A 23,973-nucleotide genomic window follows, 5' to 3' on the forward strand; every position below is an offset into this window, starting at 1 on the left:
CATTAGCATTTACTAAGTGCTCCACTGAAGCCAGCACAAGCCACAGACCTCACAGGAAGCATGGAGTAATCTCCAGGAAAGTGTTGCCTCAGCAAACAACACTGATGTGCAAGATCAGCTCCTATCTAATGTGCTGTGATCTGGACACACCACTTATTACATGTTGCAAAAAATCTCTGGAGTAAGTGTAGTTATGATCACATTTTACATGAGAAAATATAAGTGAGTCAGAGATCAGAAAACAAGGCTGGGGAGAATCCAGCAAGGTCTGGCCGCAAACCCTGTATTTTCCCCCACAGCATATATGGTCTTAAATTTGAGATGAAGAAAAAATAAATTAATAAGATATTCTAGGGATGAGTAAGGGCATGCCTGGAGTTACCTGAGACACTTAAAAACAAATGTATAAAATGACTTAATTAGAAAAGAAGCAACATAGGTGCATACACCTAGGTCTTAGATTTCCCCCTGACCCTGAGTGCTGGGAATACGTGGATCTTTTCATTCTAAAGTGTTTGATGGGCAGTGTTAAACCACAGTGATAGTCTCTATCTAGACTCTTATAGGGGCTGGTTTTGTTTCCAGAAGCTCAACTCCTTCAGGGGGCATTTGGAGTCCAGCACTTCAAAATGGCTTTCCAGGAAGAACCACAACTTGCAGGAAAATGAAAACTTAACTCTCATGACAAGGCACACGCTGAGCAGAAACAGGGAGTACTGTGAGAGGCTGGGCAGCAGGAAAAGTAGGCCCACATCTCCTGGCTCACAGGACTCCAGGTGGCTTCAGTGGTCCCTAGGAGGTAAGGGGCTGCCATCATGAAGTACCTTGAACTGAGTGGCACACAGCAGAAAGCTCCACTAACATTGGAGGACAGAGACTGACATCAAGTCTTCAGCTGGGATGTGGTCCCCCTGGGACTCTGGGTAGAAGGGTTCCTTGCCACTCCCTGGCTTTTGGTGGCAGCTGCTGACCCACAGAGCCCCCTAGTTGTGGCTGCCTCACTCCAACCTCTGTCCCTTTTGTCACATGGTGTTCTTCCCTTGGACCTTCACACTGTGTTTTTATGAGAACACCTTTCAGATTAGATTAAGGGTTCACCCTGCTCCAGTGTGAACTCATGTTGACTAATTACATCTGCAGCAACCCTAATTCCAAATAAGGCCACCTTCTGAGATACTCAGAGCCAGGACTTTGACATGTGCAGGGAGACAGAATTTACCCCACTGCAGAGAGATTCTGACTTCCAAATTGTTAAAGAAGAATAAGAAGCAGGAAGCAGCTTCTGAGTGGCAGAGCCAGAATCATGAACCAGGTGGCCTGATCCAGATTCCCTGCTTTGCCTGCTGCTCTGGGCTGTTCTATTCATGAAGAGTTTAGCTCAGCAAAAGCTATGTAGAAAGTGCTCGGTCAACATCAGCAAGTATCATTAAATGTCTTAATAAGTCTTACCAGGTAGTAAAATAGTAAGTTTATTCATTTGATCACTACTTTATTGTGGGATTTTATTTTTTATCCCTAAGAACTTCCTTGATGTGTTCTAAGTTTAAGCCCCACCAATCAGGAAATTCAGAGTGAATATAGGTACAGTATCCTCTATCTAAAATGCCTGGGACCAGCAGCATTTTAGATTTTGGATTTTTTTTTTCAGATTTTGGAATATCTGCATAGACATAATAAGATATCCTAGGGATGAGACTGAAGTCTAGTCATAAAATTTCTTCATTTTTATATGTGCCTTAAACATAGACTGAAGGCAATTTTATATCATATATTTAATAATTTTATGCATGAAACAGAATTTTATGGCGTGAAATTTTCCACTTGGGGCATTGTGTTGGCACCCCAAACATGTTGGATTTAGGAGCTTTTCCAATTTTAGAGTTTCAGATTAGGAAAGCTCAACCTGTCCTAACAGCTAACACACACAAAGGCAACGCCTGCCTTAGACACTCCAGTGAAAACTACATAGGCTACCTTGATTAACCCCCTACCAGCCATAATAGATTGTATCACCCATTTTACAGATGAAGAAATTGAGGCAGTGAAAAAGCTGGACTTTGATCCTTTCCCAAAGCCACAGAGCTAGAAAGTGGCAGAGCTGGGATTTGAACCCACACATACAGGTCTTACCTCCCACTCTGTAATCCATGATGGGTGTAATCCTGGCCCTCGGATGGTGGGGGGGGGCAGAGGGATTTTTTTAATTTAACCACACAAAAACTCTCTCTGAATCTGGCGTTTCCTACGTATATTTAGTGATTTCCACTGCAACACTGCCCTGAGCAGCTTCTTGTCTCTCCCAAGTTCCCAGCTGGGACCTTCCTTCCTGTTTTAAGGAATGAAAGTATAGGGACACCAGCCATAATCCATACAATTTCAGATCTAAAATTAACAACAATGACCTAGCTCCAGCCTGATCCTGAAGAGAAGAAAGGGAAGAAGGGAAGGGGGGGGGCAACAACCAGTTCTTTACAATTTAGAATAATAATAAAGGTTCTTTAAAGTGTCGGGGCATATTCTTAGCAAGGCTTTAACATCTGAATCAAGTCCAGGCTATAAAAATGGCACAATAGCCAGAAGCCAGGATATAGGCCTGAATTCCGTTAGGGAGACAGGGGATTTGCTGGGTGGCAGGAGACTGGGTGGCAGGGATGGAGTCAGGCAGTGCCTAACTCCCTGGCAGGCACATACTTCTGTCTGGCCCCCACTGAGTTCCATCTGGGGCTGCTCATGCACCCCTGGGTGGGGCTCTAGAGCTGGAACCTTCTGCGGTCATCATTGTGCCTCTTGCTCACCTTCCCAGATAATCTAGAAATAGCCCAAGTGCATGTCTACAATGCCAGCTAGGTGGGCAATATGAGAACGCCTTTTGCAGACCAGCAACCTGGGTGCCCAATGGACTGAGGGCTATGGCTGTCTGGATCTGAAAGCCCCCTGCATTTACAAGAGGCCATGTGTCCCAGGGGTCACCCCTAGCCAGTGTCTGAAAGAGGCAGGACACTAAGGCAGGCCCATTTCTGTAGGACACAGAATCACCTTGACAGTTCACAGATGCTCCAAGGCTTTGCAGCATCTTCCTCAGACTGCATGGCCACCTTGGACCACCCAATTTTCCCGCTCTCTCTCCTTCACTAGGAATCAGATCTCATCTTGTCCAGCTCCATTTTATCTCAATAAAGCACTTCCCCTAATAAAACCCTTACATATTTAATCCCCTCTTGGTGTCTGCTTCTTGAAAACCCAGACTAGCCCCATGTCTCTTCTTAGTGTTAGCCTCTTCTAGGAGCTTCTTATCTCAGCAAAAGCAAATGCAAATTCCTTGCACTGGCCTCCAAGGCCAAGGACGTCTCTACACTCAACTACTATGTTAGTTGGCTTTTTTGTCACCGTGACCCAAATACCTGATGAGAACAAGGTAGAGGAAGAAGAGTTGATTTTGGCTCCTAGCTTCAGAGGTTCTGTGGTTGGCTGAAAGTTGCTCTGGGCCTGAGATGAGGCAGAAGTTGATAGGAGAAGAATGTAGCAAAGAAAAGCCTTTCACATCATGGTGATGCAGAAAAAGCACAAGGAGCCAGGGACATAATATAAAGCCTCCAAGCACACCCCTGGTGACCCACCTCCTCCAACTATACAGGATGTGCCTGCAGTTGCCACTCAATAATCCTGATTAGGCTACAGCTCTCAAACTGTAATCACACACCTCCTGTGTCAGCACCTGACCTTTTGGATGACACCTCATATTCAAACATAACAACTACTAACCTTGTCCTCAGTTTAATGCTGTTCTGGAGGTTCCTTGAACACTCCAAGTTGATTCTGCCTTAGGGCCTTTGCATCTGCTCTTCCCCAGAGTCACTTAACTGGGTCAAAGTTGCACCTGCCCCCTCCTTTCCTGCCTGCTTCTCCTCTCTGGGACAGGAATTTTCACAGTGCTCCTGGCCTCTGAAGGCCATCCCTGCTGGGAGGCCTTAAGAGGGACAGTGTGAAGAATAAAGGCCCTTGTTCAGAGGCAGCTGGTGCCTCCAGGCCCCAGGCCTGAGGGGTGAGGTCTGGCTGGAAGACACAAAGACGAAAGTCATTAAGACCAGGGACAAACAGTGATGGAATCCCATCTATTTACCTGAACCTGAGGGGCCTGCCAAGTGTGGAACACTGAGGTCCACTGCTGGGCCTAGCGGGTGGGGAGGAGCAGCCGCCCAGTCCTTCCCCTTCGCTCAGCTCTACAAGAGCCGGTTCCCCAGAGGTGCAGGCGGCGCTGGCCAATGGGGGCCCAGCGGCGCTGGGGAGGCGGGGCTGGGCCGGTTAGGGGAATCCCGCTCTGAGCTTAAGAGCTCAGCGGCGCTGGGCGCTGGGGTCTCCGCCCAGTGCGTGGCTCCTTCATTGAGGCCAGACGTTCGCTCTCGCCAGCCCAGCCAAGGCCCTCAGGAGCAGCTCCCGGACGAGGCCAGCTGTCCCCAATGGCCCCAAGACCTAGGCATCTTCTGCCTTCTCTCAGCTTCCCGCGTCCGCCCAGCAGTCCCAGCCTCGTGGGGAACCTTGGGGGCCGCTGGTGGCTGAGGAGCAATCGCTCTTGCTGCTGAGGTGAGCCCGTCTTCACGGCTGGGGGATCTGGGGCGGTGAACCCAAGGCGCTCGGGCACCAGGTAGTGGGGGTCCTGAGCAACTAATAAAAAAACAACAACAAGAAAAAACTCCAGCCCCGAGAGTCGCGGGCGCGTGGGGGTGGGGGAGGGGCGCGGGGCTGACGGGGGGGGGGGCGCGGGACTGAGGGGGGGCACGCGGGACTGATGGGGTGCGCGCGGGGCTGGGGGTCGCGCTAGGGGCTTGTGGGGGGGGGCACGCGGGAGCGGCTGCGAGCGCCTGCGCCTTGTATACCATTTTAAATCCCTGAAATTGAGGTTAGGTTTATTGTCCTTTAAGATTTTAAACTACTGGGGCTGCTGCAGGGATGGCTGTGACTAAGTACTTTTGTTACACCGAGTTTGCCAGGTGTCCACATGCTACTTTGATCGCCCAGTAAGCTTAGAAATGTCTGTCCATATACATTTTAGATTTGCCTTATCAGATATATAAGTGATTAGCACATGGTTAATTGTTCTAGATAGTGTTAGAGGTCACATTAGGAAATAACTCAAAGGATTAGGACAAAAGAATTTTAAAACCATTATTTTGTGTCTCACCAATAAAATTTTCACTACTCCATTTTGCCTGAGGAGAATCTTCCAAGAAATATAATTTTGGTGGTTTAAAGCTGCAGCTGTCAAAGTATGGACACCAGCTCAAGCACTGGGACACCAAGAGGGAATTTGTTGAAATGCAGATTCTCAGCTTCTACCTCAAACCTGCTCAGTGGGAAATTCAGGGCCCCATCTCAGCAATCTGTGTGCAGCAAATGCTCCAGAAGATTTTGATGCTTTAATCATTTAACTATTGCAGAACCATAGTAGCAACAGAGAGGATGAGGGTAAAATCCTTTTGACCTAAATAATCTTGGCAAAATCATGTACAGAACAAATATGTCCTTGTTGGCTAACTGCAAGGTAAGCCTTAGTTATTCTTAATGCCATCAGTGACATACTTAGGAATATGTACTGCTAAAATTGGAAATCGTTTAATTCTTCATTATCAGGGTTTCATTACTATATTGCTATTCAATAAGCTAGAGAACTTCATTTGAATTTGCCTAGTTATATTCTTACTTTTGTTCACCACTTTGTTATATTCACCACTTTGTCCAGTAGTGGCCAGCTGGACTGTTGTCACATATCCTTTCCATGGTGCCCTCAGCCTTAGACTGCGGAAGCAGTGACATCATCAGTGTTAGCTAATTAGTTAGCTTGTCTGACCAGCATCCTAAGGAGCAATTGCCCTGATGTACACGTAAGAAAGTAGCTTTCTACAGGTAGCACCAACTAGTTCTGGTTTCCATTGTGCGTAAGAGGAAGCCCAGGTCCTTTAAGATAATGCATATGTGGACTTTCCGGTCCAGGCTTGCTCTCAGTGTTTCCTTAACTTGGCAAGGTTTTTGGGAACAGAAAGGGGGCAATCAGGGCTGGGGCTGGGGCTCAGTGGCAGTCACTTGCCTAGCATGTGTGAGGCACTGGGTTTGATCCTTAGCTCCACATACAAAAATAAATAAAATAAAGGCATGCTGTGCATCTACAGCTACAAAAAAAAAAAAAAATTTTTTTAAATAAAGGAGGCATTCAGGGACATGGAGTTTTACTGTTCTCCTTTTCTTTAGCAATGATACACTGGATAAGCTATTATACAGATCACCATGGAAATAATGATACAATATTCTCATCTAACTATTAGGAGAAGACTCATATGTCTAGAAATTGTAGTAAGGGGATTGAGTCTCTCTATAATGAATAAAATTATAAATCTGCATCTTAAAACTTCATTTGGCATTAATATGACAATATAATATGCAAAGCAAATTTGAATACACTTATCATAGTATCTATATATCATTAATATTTGGGGTAGATAATCAGAAAATAATTAATATTATTTATATCTTTTTTTTCTTTTTAATATCAGCTTTGGAGGGATTCTTGGACATGGAGTATCAATGGTGTTGCCACATAAGAGCATCCACTGGGTGTTTTGAAAATCTCTATTATAATGGAGTGGATATCATTAATTTGTCCAAGAAACACAAACCAGAGATAACTCTTTATGGTAAGAAAGTCCTAATGTGTGGTTAATAGAGAAGAGAGATTCAATTTGTTTCATTGATTCAGTTTTAAAATATACTTCTAAAGGTACAAATCATACAAATTTTGTTTATGTTTGGTATAATTTTTTCTTTATGTTTGATATAATTTTTATGTGTGAATTTAATATTTATGTGTGAAATGGATGCATGTTGCAAAATCACGAAGTATCATATAACAGCTTTTAATAGGCTTTTTGTGGTGATAACAACATTCAACATGAGTATACTTTCTTAAAAAATTGTGAGTGTACAATAACATTAACTAGGCCCAATGTTGTAAAGCAGATCTCTAGAACTTATTTATCTTTAGTAACTGAAATTTTACATGAGTTACATGGCAACCCTCCATTTTTCTTTGCTCTCAGGCCCTAGTAACTACCATTATATTCCCTGCTTCTATGAGTTTGACTGTTTAGATCTAAGTGAAATCATGCAATATTTGTCATTCTGCAAATGGCTTAAATTACTTAGCCTATGGTTCCCCTGGTTCATCTATGTTTCTGCAGATAGCAGGATTTCCTTTTTAAAGGTTGAATGATATTCCATTGTGTGTGTGTATGTGTGCGTTTCATATCCACTAATCCATCAATGGATATTTATATTGTTTATGCATTTTGGCTATTGTGAGTAATGGTACAATAAACGTGGGAGTGAAGTCTTGAGATCCTTATTTCCCAACAGAGTCCAACTATGTTCTTTCAGTTGTGAATATATAGTTTTCCCCACACCATTTGTTGAAGGAAAAATCCTTTCCCTATTGTACGTTCTGGGCACTCCCGTGGAACATCTGTTGTCTGCATATTTGTGGATTTATTTATGGTATTTATTCTGTTTCTTTGGTCGATATTTCTATATTTATCCCAATACCATTCTTTTTCAATTTCTGAAACTTTATAATATATTTTGGAAAAAAGACATATGATGCTTCTTGCTCTCCTTGTCAAGATTGCTTTGGCTATATAGAATTCTCTGTTTTGTATGAAATTTAAGGTTGCTTTCTATTTGAATAAAAAAATGCCATTATGAATGGATTAAGTCTGTATATTACTTTGGATTGAATTGCCATTTTAACAGTATTGTTATAATATCCATGAACTTGACATGTATTTCTTATTTCTTTTATCTGTGTTTTGGAGTTTTCTGTATAGTTCAAGTTTTTTTTCTTTTTTAACCTCATTAGTTAATTTATCCTCAGTATTTTATTCTTTTTAATCCTACTGTAAGTGAGAGTGCTTTCTTAATTTCTCTGTCAGCTTTCTGTTACTGTGACAATACACCTGTGGTAATCCAGTTATAAGGAGGAAAGGTTTATTTTGGCTCATAGTTTCACAGGTTTTAGTCTCTGGTCACTGGACCCTGCAGAATATATTGTGCAGCATGGTATGGCACAGGAAACCTTTTTGCCTGGTGGTAGCTAAGAGGCAGAAAAGAGGGAGCCAGGGTCCCAGTATCTCTTTCAAGGATATACCCCCAGTAAATCAGCTTTCTTCTATTAGACCCAATTTTCCAAAGGTTCTACTTCTATACAGTAGTACCATAGGCTGAGAACCAGGCTTCTAACACTTGAGCCTTTGAGGGCTAGGGGTAGAATGCTATAGGTTGGATTTGGAATGTTCCCCAAGGCCAATATGTTAAAGGCTTGATCCCCAGCCTGTGGCACTATTGGGAGGCGGTGGAATCTTCAGGAGGTATGGTTTATTGAAAGTAAGATAGGTCATTGGGGGTACATTAAGGGGGCATTGGGACTCCAGCGTCCTCTCTGTCTTTGCTTCCCAGCTGCCATCAGGTGAACAGATCTCCTTTTTCATGTGCTTCAACCATGAGGTACTTTCTCACTATAGGCCCAAAACAACAGAGCCAAGCAACCACAGACTGAAACCTCTGCAACTATGAGCCAAAATAAATCATTCTTTCTTATGAGTTGATTATCTCTGGTATTTTGTCACAGTGTCAGAAAGCTGACTAATGCAATTTCCTTAGAAACACAACAGAATTTTGTGTTGATTTTTTTTATCCTGCAACTTTACTAATTTTTTTCATTAATTCCAATTTTTAAAATATTGTTTCTAAAATGTCATCTGCAAAAGAAATAATTTTACTTCTTCCTTTCCAATTTGGATGCATTTTATTTCTTTATCTTGCCTAATTGCTGACTATGGTTTTTGTTAAGATGTTGACTACAAATAGAGTGGGCAGCTCGTTTTATTCTTTTTTTTCCTCCAGTTTCCAAAATTTTATTTTTATTATCAATTATGTCAGTAGTTTGATTACTCTTATTACACTAAAAAAAAAAGCCCAGGCAGCAGAGCAATTTACCAGCACCATCATCGGGAGAACTGCAAATCTATCCTTGTCACAGAACAAGAGGACACTTAAGATCAACCCAAGAAAACAGCTTTAAGTGTCCCTAGGAATACCCACATCTACTTGTTACTACAGGACTTCACAGTCCCCTTTTAATTGTCCAACTCTTCACCAGCCTGTTATTTTATAGTCTGAAAATATGAAATCACGAAAGTGAAGTTCCCCTTCAGAATACTGTTGAAAACAGATTAACATGGAGATATAACAGGTCCCTGTTCTTAAATGTTAAAAATATTTTATATTAGTACTTTGTTATGTTCTAAAGAGCTCTTGTTCCCCCTTTTTGATAATAAGGTCTTCTGAGACCTTCCCTTTATAGTCATTTAGTTCTATTGCCTTTTTTTGGGGGGGGGGATTGGATACTGGGTATTTAACTCAGGAGCACTTAACTTGAGCCACATCCCCAGCCCTATTTTGTATTTTTTAATTTACAGAGAGGGTCTCACTGAGTTGCTTAGTGCCTTGCTTTTGCTGAGGCTGGCTTTGAACTTGCCATCAGTCTCCAGAGCCACTGGGGTTACCAGCATGTGCCACTACATCTGGTTATTTCTATTGCTTTTAGCTTCTCTTAATACTCCAGTGGCAAACTGTTTTCTTTTGCACCCATGCAAATAACCTTTTTATATAGTTGGAATGGGGAAGTGTGGTCATAATTTGTCATCAGATAGTTTTGATAGGTTCTTTCCTTTCTTGAGTTGAAACTTTCACTTCTATTAAAACATACATTCCACTTTTAATGCCTTCTTGCCTCCATGCCACCTCTGACTGGTTTTGCCTTGGAAATTGCCAAAGCCAACCTTAAAATCCTAGAGGCGGGCCAAGAATGTGGCCAAGGAGTTTTAGAGGTAGCTCATCTCCATCATTAAGTTGCTGCCATAGGCGAAGTACAAAAACCCTCTCCTCCTCGCCTGTTCCTTCCTCACAACAGGAGCTAGCCATATCTCCCTAGATGCCTGCACCATCCTGGGGGTTGGGAAGCAGAAGTGCAAGAAACCCACAGTAACCTGGTGCTGCTGCCAACAGACCAGGACTGGTATCTGCAGCACTACCCCCTAGGGGCTGGGGAAAAACTCCCTTTATTTGTTCTTGATCTTCAAGGAAAAACTTTTTATTTTTTCACCGTTGAACATATTAGCTTTCCATAGATGGCTTTTATTATGTGGAGGTAATATCCTTTTATTCTTAGTTGTTGGAGTTTTTAACATGAAATGGTGTTGAATTTTCTCAGATTCCTTCTCTGCATCTATTAGGATAATCAAGTGATTTTTAGTCCTTTGTTCTTTTTATTTAGTTAATCCCATTAATTGATTTTCATATATTGATCCACTCTTGTATCCCAAGAATAAATCCCACTTAGTCATGATGTATTATCCCTTTAATTGTGTTGTTGAATTCAGTTCTCTGGTATTTTGATATAGATTTTTGCTTCTATGTTCATCACAAATATTGTCTTGTGGTTTTGCTTTTTAAATCATCTTTAATTTTGATAGTCTCAGCATGAGTTTGGAAATGTTCTCTTCTATTTTTTTAGAAGAGTTTGATAAGGATTGGCTTCAATTCTTTAAATATTTTTAAATTCTTTAAATATTCTTGTTTTAATATTTATTTTTTAGTTGTACATAGACACAATAGCTTTATTTTATTTATTTATTTTTATGTGGGGCTGAAGATTGAAACCAAGGCCTTGCACATGCTAGGCGAGAACTCTACTGCTGAGCCACAATCCCAGCCCCAAATTATTTAAATATTCTTTAGTAGGAGATTTTTGGTCACCAACTCAGCATTTTTACTATTCTAGTTACAAGTCTATTAAGATTGTCTTTTTCTTCATTACTTGATATTAATAGGTTATATCTTTGTGAGAATTTATACATTTCTTCTATGCTCTCCAATTGGTTGGCATTGATTGGTCTTATCAGTCTCTTAGGATCCATTTTATTTGTATGTCATCAGTTGTAATATCTTTTCTTTCATATCTGATTTTATTTATTTCAATCTCCTTTTGCTCATGTGTGGCTAAAACTTTGTGAATTTCCTCATTTTTCCAAAAATCCAACTCAATTTTATTAATTTTTTTCTTCTCTGTTTCATTAAATTCTCTTCTAATCTTTATGATTTTCTTTCTTTGATGAGGTAGGTGGGCTTTGTTCCTTTGTCTAGATCTTTGAGGTATAAAGTTAGTTTTTTGTTTCAGATCTTCCTTTATCTTCAGAGTGGGTACATATTGTTATGCTCTATTCCAAAAGTTTTGGCACAGAGTGTTCTCCTTTTCATTTGTCCCATGATATTTTCTAATTCCCCTAAATTTCTTCCTTGACACACCAGATTGTTCCAGAGAGTGTTGTTTACAGCCAGGAGTGGCAGCATGGTCTTTTAATTCTAGTTCCTCAGGAGGCTGAGGCAGGAGGATCAGAAGATCAAGGCCAGCTTGGGAAACTTAGCAAGGTCCTGTCTCAAAATAAAAATTAAAAAAAAAAAATTCTGGGGATGTAGCTTAGTAGTGAAGCATTTGCCTTACATAGATGGTGCCTTGAATTCTAACAATAGCACCAAATAAGTAAATAAATAATAAACAAACAAATAGAAAAAAGCATATTGTTTAATTTTTACATATTTGTGAATTTTTCAGTCTTCCTTCACCTATTGAATTCCAGGTTCCATGGTGATCAGAAAAGAACTTTTATGAGTTCAATCTTCTTAAATTGATTATGACTTGTTTTATGACCTAGCATGTGGTCTACCTTGGATAAAGTTTCATGTGTGCTTGAGAAGAATGTATTCTTCTGCTCTTGAGTAGAATGTTCTGTTTATATCTATTTGGTCTACCTTGTTGTTCAACTATGCTGTTTCTTTATTGATTTTCTATGTGTATGTTCTATTCTTTATTGGAAGTTGGGCATTGAAGTATCCTACTATCATTGAATTGCTTCAGTTCTGCAATGTTTGCTTTATATATTTAGGTTCTCTGATGTTAGTACATTTGTTTTTATAATTATGATATTTTTCTGGTGAATTGATCCTTTTATTATCCTTTGATGTTATTAAAATTTTGTCTCTTGTAATAGTTTTTGACTCAAAATTCATTTTTTTTCTGACATGTTTAGCCATCCTTGCTGTATTTTGGTTATAATTTGCATGGACTATTCTGTTGAATTACTTAACTCAGTCTGTATCTGTCCTTATATGTAAACCTGAATCTCTTGTAGACAACACATAGGTGGATCTTGATTTTTCATCTGTTCAACCACTCCTGTGTCTTTTGGTTGAGGAATTTAATTTATTCATAGTAAAGTAATCATTAATGAGGAAGGTGAATATTTTTGCTACAACATTTCTGACTCCAATCATGTGTGGTATTTTTCCTTCTGATGCCAAATTTATGTTGCCTTTTCTAACACCATTTTTCCAACTCTTGGACACCAGTTGTGTGTCCTACAGTTCAGAGCAATTCTAGTACTCAGTACCCTGAATTAGTGTCATACTTCACACTCTTAAGGAATAGTCTTACAAGATTGTCCTTTCTTAAGATGACATTTGCAAGTATCAGGTCTCTGGGTTACCCACACTTTTGTCAAGAGTTGCCTACAGAGTTATCACAATACTCCCAGGTCAGGTTCATTAGTTTTCTACAATAGCTTACAAAACTCTGGAAAACCCTTTACTTGCTATAACCAACTTATTTTAAAAGCTACTAATAAGTAGCCAAATGAGGTACAAATGACAAATTAGGGAAGAGTCCTAAACATCATGGTTTGGAACATACCACACTCCTAACACATGGATGCTTGCATGTTCTCCAAACCCTTTTGTTTAGTGATTTTTATGAATATTTTGCGACACAGGTAGATAGAGTAAGCCATTAGCCCTTGGTGACTAAGTTCAATCTTTATCCTTTCTTGCCTTCTGGGACATGTAATGCAGTGGAAATTTCCATGCCTCTAATGATTCTTTGGTCTTTCTGGCAACAGCTCCCATTTAAAAAGTGCATAGAGGTAGCATTTAGTTATCAGTCTTCTCTTGAGCATACAGAAGGCACTTAGACCTTTGGAGATTTAGAGTTATGGGAGCTATGTGTCCGGAATCAGGTACAAATACCAAATATTTATTTTTTATTGTGCCACAGAAATACATTACTAGCATTTTGTTAAAGGTTTGCTGCCAATCTTATAATCTTTTGTTACTGTTTTTTATAATGTTTTCTTTTATATTTTATTGATTTTTATAGTAATATGCTTTGATTTATTTCTAAATCATTGTATATTTCTAACAGTCTGTTTCAAGATAATAATAACCTCACTTGCATATAAAAACTACATTATTGCTGGGCATGGTGGCGCATGCCTGTAATCCTAGCAGTTCAGGAGGCTGAGGCAGGAGGATCATGAGTTCAAAGCCAACCTCAGCAAAAAAGCAAGGTGCTAAGCAACTCAGTGAGACCTTCTCTCTAAAATACAGAAAAGGGCTGGAGATGTGGCTCAGTGGTTGAGTGCCCCTGAGTTCAATCCCCACAAAAACAAACAAAACAATAAAAACTACATTATTACCCCTCTCTATGGAACTTTATATTATTAACATCACAATTTATATCATTTTGTATTGGGTAACCATACACATATTTTATATAATTGTTTTAAAAATTTTATACTAGCGTTGAAAAGCAATTTCCACAGTATTGTCACAGTGTTACATTATTCTATATTTTTCTATACATTTACCTCTAACAGTAAGTTTTATACTTATGTATGCATAGATAGTGTTAGTTAGCTTTGGTTTGTTTCAACTTGAAGAATTCTCTTTAATGTTTCTTGTAAGACTGGTCTCTTTATGTCCTCTTTAATTTTAAAGGAAAATTTTGTCAGGTATTATATTTTTGGTTGGCAGTTTTACCTTTCTGCATTTGGAAAATATTCCACTGCCTTTATGTATGCAAAGTTTCTGCTGAAAAATTCATTGACTGTCTCAGGGAAGTTCCCCTGTAATGTGATCTGTCTCTTTATGTCTAATATTTCACAATTCAATTCAATTATAGTGTCTCTCACTGTGGAATTCTTTGGGTTTTTCTTATTTGGATTCCTAAATATGGATATTTCTTCCTTTTTTTTCAAATTTCAGAAGTTTTCCCCATTATTTCTTTGAGTAAGCTTTTGGCTCTGTCTTTTCTTTCTTGGACATTCATAATTATTTATACTAGTCTATTCAATAGTGTCCTATAAGTTACCAAGTTTATTCATTTTTTTTTTCACTTTTTGTTTTCTTTTTATGCCATTGAGTGGCTAATTTCAAATGATTTATCTTTAAATTCAATGATTCTTCTGCTTGATTTAGTATGATATTTTGATATAGACTGATTTCTCTTTAGAATTTTTCATTTTAGTTACTGTTTTCTTTATGGTCAAGACTTCTTTTGGCTCTTTTTATGTATCTGGTAAATTTTTCATTTTGTTCATGCTTTTTTCTCCCAAGTTTATTTTGAGTACTTTGCCAGGTAATTCATATATTACATGTTAATAAAATTGGGTTCTAAAAGTCTCATCTTATTCCTTTTGGAGAGGCATGTTTTTCTATTTGTTCATTTTCCTTTTCTCTTAGTATTAGTATCTGCACATTAGGAAAAAAAAAACACGTTTTCCAGTCTTTATGAACAGGATTTGTATAGAATAAGACCCTCAATGGGAAGCGTTGCCACGTACCTTTCAAACTCTCTGTGTATGTGTCTTGGCTGGATTTAGTTGTGTAAATTCCCAGTTAGGGGATTTGCCTGTTTCTTTTTATCTTCACTTTCTCTCTCTTTCTCTCTCTCTCTCTCTCTCTCTCTCTCTCTCTCTCTCTCTCCCTCCCTCCCTCCCTCCCTCCCTCCCTCCCTCCCTCCTTCCTTCCTTCCTTCCTTCCTTCCTTCCTTCCTTCCTTCCTTCCATTTCCTTTTTTCTTTCTTTCATGAATTCACAGACTCTGCTGCTTTTGGTTCCTCTCTGCAGTACCACTGGTTTTTGATCCATCAGCACACCAGGATTCCTTTGAGGTCTCAGAGGGACACAGACATCTAGATTATACCAGGTCTCATTCATCCTCTGAAAATGGTGAGATTGAAGCCAGTTATGATGGCATATGTTTCTTTCTTTTCTCTTCATCACAGAGATGAGCCAGGTTCTGGGATTCTCATTGATTAATTTGTGCTCACCAGGAGAGGAGCTCTGGCAGATGACTACAGAATAGTCCATCCTTTGGCTATACTCTCAGTGGCCCTCATGCATCTAGAATATGCTGGGTCCCATCAATGCTCTAAGAGAGGTGAGATAAAAGCCAGTTCCTCGGACAGCCTCTGAAAATGTTGGAACACTGCACACTATCTGATCCAGCTCTCCCCTTCCAGAGAAAAGTTGAGATTTGGTGATTACTTTATTCCCTTTTTGAACCACAAAGATAGGCTATATTTGTAGTGACATGATAGTTCAAACTGCCACCATTTTCCCCAGTGGCTCACAGGTATCTAAAATGTTTCAGGTCCCATCAGTACACCAAGACAAATGTGACAGAAGCCAGTCTCTCTGGCAGCCCCTGAAAAAGTTGGAAACTTGTACATACAGTCCAATCCTTTTCTTCCTCAGGAACTGAAATTTGGTGGTTTCCACCTTCTTGCTTTTCTGCTCTAGTTGAGGGGCTTAGCAGGTGCTTGCTTCCTAGTCTAAACTGCTGTCTTTGTTCTCATATCTCCTAGATGTCGACAGCATGCCAGCTTCTTATTTGCTTCAAGATAGGAGAGAAGGAAACAGTCCCGTGGGTAGAAGCCAGTCACTGGAAAATTTGGAATGTTGGATACATAGTTCATCTCTTCCCCTCCCCATGAGGAACCTGGGATTTGGGAATTTCAGCAGTGAACTCTGTGTTGAGCCTTGGGGAGGGGCTACAGGGCGTACTTGCTTGGTAGATATCCTCCACTCTGCTCTTTTTGTTCTCAGGGACTCCCACACAGGGTCCCTTCCTGTTAAGACTCAGATTCAGGTAAGAAGTAAATCAGACCAGACCGATGGGCAGTCCTCAGAACATTGGACTTGGATGTACAGTTCAGACCTTTCCTTCCCTCCCCTGGAAGAAGCTGGTACTGCAGTTTCATAGTTCTCTGACACTGTGCTGGAAAAGGGGTTAGGGTTTCATGGGTTTTGCTACCAGCTTCAATGTGGCTAGTTTCGTGCTTCTTATGAAATAAGGTCTTTATTTTTCATAAAAAGACTTGATCTGTATTTCTTTGAATCTGTGTGTCCATGAGGGAAGGAAAGGCCAGAACTTACCATAGAATTTCTCTGAAGTCTCCTCTCAGTTTTTCTTTCTGCTTGGCTTTCTTAGATTTCCTTCTGCTTTTTTCCTGCAGAACTGTATTTCCTCCCAACACTGTCGTGTTTCTGGACTAGTTTGCCTACCTTATTGTATCCAGCATAATCAAATCTCACTTAGATCTATCACTGGCTCATATTCATGTACATGTTTATAAATACTTACCTATCTGAATTTGACAGTTTTTACAAATATGCTTTTCTGACTCAGTAACACATTTTGGGATTCTTTTTTTAACCAGGTATAGTTCTATTTTAATGGCTATTAACATTTCATTATGAAAGTGCACCAGTATTTTCTTCGTTTTCCTACTGAAGGTGGGTATCCTATCTCTAGTTTTTTCCCCACTACAAACATTGGCATTGGCACATGTGGTTTCAGATATTGAGGCTTTTATTTTGATGATAATTTTCAGGAGTAGAATTTCTTAGCCAAAAGGTTTTTCAACACCACAGTTTCCTAATACATTCCTTTACTGCTTATTGGTTGAAAAGCTGGGAGTGAAAATAATTTTTTTTTTCTTTTATAAACCAAAAATTCTTGACAACCAGCATGCTGAGTTTCCTTGTGAGCTGAACTGTGGGCACTAATTTGGCCAGTGTTTTGCCTGAATTTTGGTTTGTTTAGCATTACAATCTATATGCAATTGTAACTAGAAGTATTTACAGTTGTTTTCATGTGGATATAGGTTACTATATATATATATATATATATATATATATACATATTATATAATCATACACACTTATACACATGAATATATATGTATATACATATATATGTATATATCTTTATTGGGTTTTTTTGGTTAGTCAACACTATTATAGAACACTGTTTTTTTTTTTTCTTTTTTTGCAGCGGGGGGTGGTGCTAGAGACTGGGAACCCAGGACCTTGCATATGTCAAGCAAGTGCTCTGTACTGAGCTATACTTCCATCCAGGTTGAATGGCTTTTTAAATTTTTAAAGTGCAGTATATACCATTTTTCCCTTGAAAACAAAGTAAAGGTAAATTTCTCCTGATATTTGATGCTTAAATTTTAAATAGATGAAAAATAATATAGATTACAAAATTTTTATTACAATGTTTAAGTTAGAAGGGTTACATGGAAAGACCACAAGAAATATTTTTTTCTTTTCATTTCACGTTGTTCTGGCTTTAAGATTACAGAATTTCTTCCTGAATTCTATTTCAGAGTTAACTTCATCAAATATATTTTAAGCATCTAACCTAAATCCTCTTGTTTTTGTTTTCAGATGTTTTTACTCTATAGATCTGGATCTATGACTTTTGGGGTTACATTAGAAACGTGACCCACATAAGACCCTTATGAGTCCCCAAAACCAAGTCACTAGTGAGAGATCAAGCAGAAAGGAGAAATCTGGTTTGAAGATCACTTGCAGGACTTGGATTTATGTGCTCATTTGCATAAGAAATACTAAAAATATGATATTTAATTAGATGTAAACTGAACTTCAACAGGAAGTAAGACCACATTCCATTTGGAGATTACATGTCCACTGGGCTATAAAATGACTTCTGGCTGGGCATGGTGGTGCTTGCCTATAATCCTAGCAGTTTAGGAGTTTGAGGCAGGAGAACATGAGTTCAAAGCCAGCCTCAGCAAAAACGAGGTGCTAAGCAACTCTGTGAGACCATGTGTTTAACTAAAAATAATACAAAATAGGGCTGGGATATGACTCAGTGGTTGAGTACCCCTGAGTTCAGTCTCCAGCCCTCCCACCCAAAAATAAAAAATAAAAGATAAATGACATCTGTTTCTATCCTTACAAAGCTATAATCGAGGAGTGGGATAGCTGGGTTAAACAGTGGTTTCATTCCAAATTTTCTAAGGAATCTTTATACTGCTCTCCAGAGTGGTTGCTCCCATTTGCAGTCTCACCAGCAATGTATGAGTGTACCTTTTTCCCCACATCCCCACCAACACTTACTGTTGCTTGTATTCTTGACAACTGCCATTCTGACTGGAGTGAGATGAAATCTTAGAGTAGTTTTGATTTGCATTTATCTAGTAATTAAGGTATTGAACATTTTTTTTCATATATTTGTTGATCAACTGTCTTATCTTCTTCTGAAAAGTGTGTGTTCAGTTCCTCAGCCCATTATTGATTGGGTTATTTATTTTTTTGGTGTTAAAGTTTTTGAGTTCTTTATATATCCTGGAGATTAGTGCTCTGATGTATATATAAAGATTTTCTCCCACTCTGTAGGCTCTTTCTTCACATAATTATTTACTTTGCCAAGAAGAAGCTTATTAGTTTGACTCCATACCATTTATTGATTCTTGATTTATATTGTTGTGCTTTTAGGCAAAAAAACCCCCCACTTCATTCTTCATATGTATCAGAAACATATTTGAGGTTTACAAAAGAGAACTGTCCTTTTTGTGCCTGACTACTAATTACTATGTGTTGTTAAAATGTCTTTTGGTCAAAGTTGGTCATATGCCCAACTCAGATTTAAGGTGTAAATGCAGGCTCTGCCTATGGTCATTGCAATCAGTTTATATCCTGGTCAGGTATGAAATCAATATTATGTTTTTATGAGAAGGAAAAACATTTTTTGATAAATAGAAAATTTGCCTGTCATAAATGCATGAGAATCAGTAGCATGTACTGCACTTACTGACTTGAGGTTGAACGTTAGTTGACCTTGAGACAACTCAAGGGAAAAAAACAACTATTCAATGTGAATTGATCTGATTCCCACATAAATGGTGAGATCAGACTTCACAGTCTTTGGTCCTGTTGAAATGTTTCTGTTGATTGTTGTCCTCCTTCTTTTCCTATACCATACTAGTGTGAGATGCACAGTTTATTATGACTGAATGTAAAAACAACAATGTGTCTGTCCTTCTTTAGGTGTTTGCCCAGCTATTGTGAACATGGGGGTGAATGTTCCCAGTCCTGGGACACCTTCTCCTTTGACTGCACTCATGTGGGCTATGTAGGAGTTACCTGCCATTCCTGTAAGTTACATAACCTACTGCTTCTCCTTTCTGTTCTGATTTCCTGTTCATTATTTTGTGCATAAGTGTTTGTGTCTGTGAACCCCTGTACCAGAAGACAAGAAGCAAAAGTTTTTTTACAGACTCATTTTTGTCTGGTTTATTTTTAATCAATTTTATTTCCCAATGATGTTGAAGTAACTTAAAAAATTCATAACATCAAATACAACAGCATAGAGAGAAAAAAAGGCAAAAGAAAATAACCAGCAAAGGTAATATAAGTGTAGTAAAATAAAATACAGCAGGAATTTAAACCAAATGAACTGCATCCAGAAAACACAATGGGATATCTTGTTCTCTTCCTCAATCTGAGTACACATATAGTTCTCAGTTCTTGTCTTCCAAAGATAATTTGTGGCCAGATTATCAACATATAATTGAATGAGGAATGCCTCAGAAGTATGAGAAGAGGTGCAAATGTGGCCATACTTCTAAATAATGAGAAAACAGGTAAACTTTCAGGTCCTGGCCAGTCTTGTTCTTGTTTGACAGTGAAGGAGATGGAAAGAGTTAACACATGTGCAGAATTTACCATATGCCTGCCCAATTTTAGTCCTCCGCATTTTTTTTTTTTTACTGTTCTTGCAACTGTTTTTTTTTTTTTAAAATTGCTTTTATTTTTAAAATACATGACAGTGGAATGCATCATTCTCTGCATGTTTTAACTCCTTGAATCCTCAAAACAAGCATAGGACGTAAGAGTTATTATTACCTACATTTGCACTTGAGGGAGGAAGGAGGCTGAGGAGATTTTCATCGACTCACAGCTCTGAGCCTGGAGCCAGGGCTATCAATCATCACCTATCTTCTTTCTCAAGAATTAGTCTCTGTCAGATTTCAAGCTAATAAAACTTTACTGACTACTAATTATTAGCTTTTAGAAGCATGTGATTGAGCCCCTGAAATAATCATGGTTTTTCTGATTATTGACTTTTGTTTCTATTCATTTAGGACTTTTTATTTGTTTGTTTTAATTCGTATGTCACTCGTGATGTTTGGAGTCCCATCTCCACAGCACTTCCCCTCTCCCTTGGTTTTTAGAGGAGGAGCATGACATTTCACAACTGCCTCCTTCAGTCCCTTCCTGCTGGGGCAATACCACCATTGTACCATTAAAAACCCTTTTATGAGCCTGGCACATTATGCATACCTGTGGGAGAATGAGACAAGAGGACTGCAAGTTCAAGGCCAGCTTTGGCAACTCAACAAGACCCTGAGTGATTTAGTGAGACCCTGTCTCATAATAAAAATTATAAAGGACTGAGGATATAGCTTAGTGGTAGAACATTTTCTTAGCATGTGCAAGGCCCTGGTTTTAATACCCAGGACTGGGGAAAAAAACAACTGTTCCATGTGAATTAATTTTATTCCTACATAAACGGTGAGACATAAAGTAGAGAATGGATTGTCACAAATCTAACTTTGTAGGAACTGAATCCCAGGGAGCTAGTGTGTCAGTTTGAAATGAGACCCCTGGGTTTCCAGATATTAGAGTTCCACAGAGAAGCAAAAGAAGGTGACTCACCCCCTGCATATCCAGTGATCAGTTCCATTTGTATGTTCATTTATTTTTCTCTGCTAGGTAAGAATTTGCTAAGGAACTTCTCATTTAAAAGGGGCTGGACATCTGATCTCAGAAACCTTGGATTAAGGATGTGGCCACAGGTGCAGAGTTAGGACTGAGATGGTTTCTTTTACTTACAGCCTCTCCCATCACACTAGAAAAGTTTCTTAGACAAAGCAGATACCCACTAAATGTGTTTGGTATCAGTAGCTGTTATCTAAACATAAATCCAAGTAACCCTGAGAAGAAAAACTTGACTGATAAATGTAAAGGGCTTTCCTCTTGTGGCCCATGATTTGTTTTATTAACTGATTTTATTTTATTGTGATTCTTCTATGGTTATATCAAAGGAAAGTTGAAAATCAAAACCAAGTGATCATGGGGCCATTATTTTTTGTTGAAGTACACGACAGGGATTGAAGTTCCAAGTATAAAATTAATGCGTATATACATTCCCATTTAGATTAAATTTTTCCTAATCATTCTTCCTCTTCCTTTGTTATTATAGGCAATTTGAGCCCCAGCCCAAATGTGTGTATGCGTCACTCTGGGCTATTTTCCTAGGTGGTTATTAGCATGTTTGTTTATAGAAATGTGAATGTAAGTGGCCAAAATCCAAGCATGATGGGAAAACAATCCATGTTGTCTGTACTTTTATCAGTTGGAGATGGTTCTAGTTGGACTCTTGATTTGGTTGTACACACTGGACCCTTGATCATATTTAACAAAAAATTTTTCTTTTGTAATATCCTTGAACTAAACAGACATTTCTGTGTCCTTTTATTCAGTGAGATGAGAGAAAAATAATTTTTATACACATCCCTGGATCATTCTTAACTATTTGAAATGAGGGGAATACACACACATATATAATATATATCCATACATATAGAAACACATATATAGATACACAGTGGTATATAAATGCATACTTTGTGTGTGTGTGTGTATGTGTATATATACACACTCAATATACATAGAGAGAGGGAGAGCAGTCACTGTGGAATGGCCTAAGTTTGTATCCTCAGTTCTACTAGGATCTCTTTGTCTTAGTATCACTTGCATAACCACTACCCAAGTCTGTCTGTATGGACACCTCATCTGATGCTTTTTCATTTCTTTTCTGGTAGCTGTGGCCTGTATTTGAGGCTTTATGAAGGGTTTTCCCATCAAGACAATGTGTGATTCACACAGGAGATGTTATAGATTGACTATTTATTTAAAATTATGCTAAATATCAATTAGGTTCAATGTGGAGATTTTAATCACTTGCTTTTTATATAGCAAAGCATTTGTGGTACAAATTAAAAAATTGTGAATTGGGATAAATTAAAAATAAAAAGAGACATAAAATATTTTTGTTTAATTTTTTGATAATCATTTGCAAAGCATTTAAGAAAGTGTATTTTAAAAAATGAACTTAAAAATGTCATGAAGAGCTTTTCTCCCCTATAGTGCTGTTGGGCCTACAGGTCTGTGTGGATCCGTGGACCCTGGCTCTGTTCCGCAGGATGGGGTTTCTTTTCTTTTCTTTTCTTTTCTTTTTTTTTTTTAGAGAGAGAGAGAGAGAGAGAATTTTAATATTTATTTTTTAGTTTTCGGCAGGCACAACATCTTTGTTTGTATGTGGTGCTGAGGATCGAACCCAGGCCGCACGCATGCCATGGGAGCGCACTACCACTTGAGCCACATCCCCAGCACAGGATGGGGTTTCTTAAAGTTGTCAAGAAGAGGGCAAAACTGATTACTATGCTCGGAAATGCTTTGTGATACAGGACAAAAATAAGTACAACACACCCAAATACAGGATGATAGTTTGTGTAACTAACAGAGATATCAGATTGCTTATGCCCATATACAAGGGGATATGATAGTCTGCGCAGTATATGCACATGAACTACCAAAATATGGTGTGAAAGTTGGCCTAACAAATTATGCTACAGCATATTGTACTGGCCTGCTGCTGTCCTGTAGGCTTCTCAATAGATTTGGTATGGACAAGATTTATTAAGGCTAACTGGAGGTGACTGGAGATAAATACAGTGTGGAAAGAATTGATGGTCAACCTGGTGCCTTCACCTGCTATTTGTATGCAGGCCTTGCTAGAACTACAACTGGCAATAAAGTTTTTGGGGCCCTGAAGGGAGCTGTGGATGGAGACTTGTCTATCCCCCATAGTACCAAATGATTCCCTGGTTATGATTTTGAAAGCAAGGAGTTCAATGCAGAAGTACATCGGAAGCACATTATGGGTCAGAATTTTGCAGATTGTATGCATTATCTAATGGAAGAAGATGAAGATGCTTACAAGAAACAATTTTCTCAGTATATAAAGAACAACGTTACCCCTGACATGATGGAGGAGATGTATTAGAAAGCTCATTCTGCTATACTAGAGAATCCAGTCTATGAGAAAAAGCCCAAGAGAGAAGTTAAAAAAGAAAAAAGGCGGAACAGTCCTAAAATGTTCCTTGCCCAGAAGAAAGATCGGGTAGCTCAAAAGAAGGCAAGCTTCCTCAGAGCTCAGGAAAGGGCTGCAGAGAGCTAAACCAGACAACAGTTTTTCTATGAAGTTTTTTCAGATACAGATAATAAACTTATTGAACCAGAAAATAAATGACATGAAGAGTTGCTGATGTGAATAATTCAACTATTGGAAAAATGTGTTTTAACATATAAATTGTTTTAAGTAAACAAAAGGTATAATTACTAAGTAAAGTGTTAAAAAAATTAATCATCATTAGATAATAACAGCATTTAGGCAGATTAAGCCAATGCACTTGAAATCCTTGGACTAGACTAGAATAAATCTAATTTGTTTGATTTTGAAAATAAGGATGTGTAGGATTCTGATTCAGAGTAGATATCCCCAAATTTTTCACTCTGTGCCTCTGAATCTACCTGCTACAGAGTTGAGATGGAATGACACTCTCTGAGAGAAGACATGACTAAGAACGATGCAAGA

General features: G+C 38.8%; 1 long non-coding RNA gene and 3 pseudogenes across 2 annotated transcripts in view; 3 read left to right on the plus strand and 1 right to left on the minus strand.

Annotated features, from left to right (window-relative positions):
• The first annotated feature begins 4,314 nt into the window (after positions 1–4,314).
• Positions 4,315–23,973, plus strand: part of LOC101954973 (E3 ubiquitin-protein ligase RNF213-like) — a 154,011-nt pseudogene continuing 134,352 nt past the window's right edge. The window contains exons 1-3 of the transcript XR_013429434.1: positions 4,315–4,581; positions 6,546–6,686; positions 19,299–19,405. The product of XR_013429434.1 is annotated as an E3 ubiquitin-protein ligase RNF213-like (transcript). The remainder of the gene's footprint in view (positions 4,582–6,545; positions 6,687–19,298; positions 19,406–23,973) is intronic.
• LOC144369684 (gamma-glutamylcyclotransferase pseudogene) lies at positions 9,340–10,026 on the minus strand (annotated as a pseudogene).
• Positions 15,278–15,887, plus strand: LOC144370167 (uncharacterized). The gene is made up of 2 exons (XR_013430090.1): positions 15,278–15,375; positions 15,803–15,887. It is a non-coding gene; the product is annotated as an uncharacterized LOC144370167 (long non-coding RNA).
• LOC144369685 (large ribosomal subunit protein uL18 pseudogene) lies at positions 19,322–23,625 on the plus strand (annotated as a pseudogene).

This window comes from Ictidomys tridecemlineatus, chromosome 13, assembly GCF_052094955.1.
Source record: "Ictidomys tridecemlineatus isolate mIctTri1 chromosome 13, mIctTri1.hap1, whole genome shotgun sequence".
NCBI lineage: Eukaryota > Metazoa > Chordata > Mammalia > Rodentia > Sciuridae > Ictidomys > Ictidomys tridecemlineatus.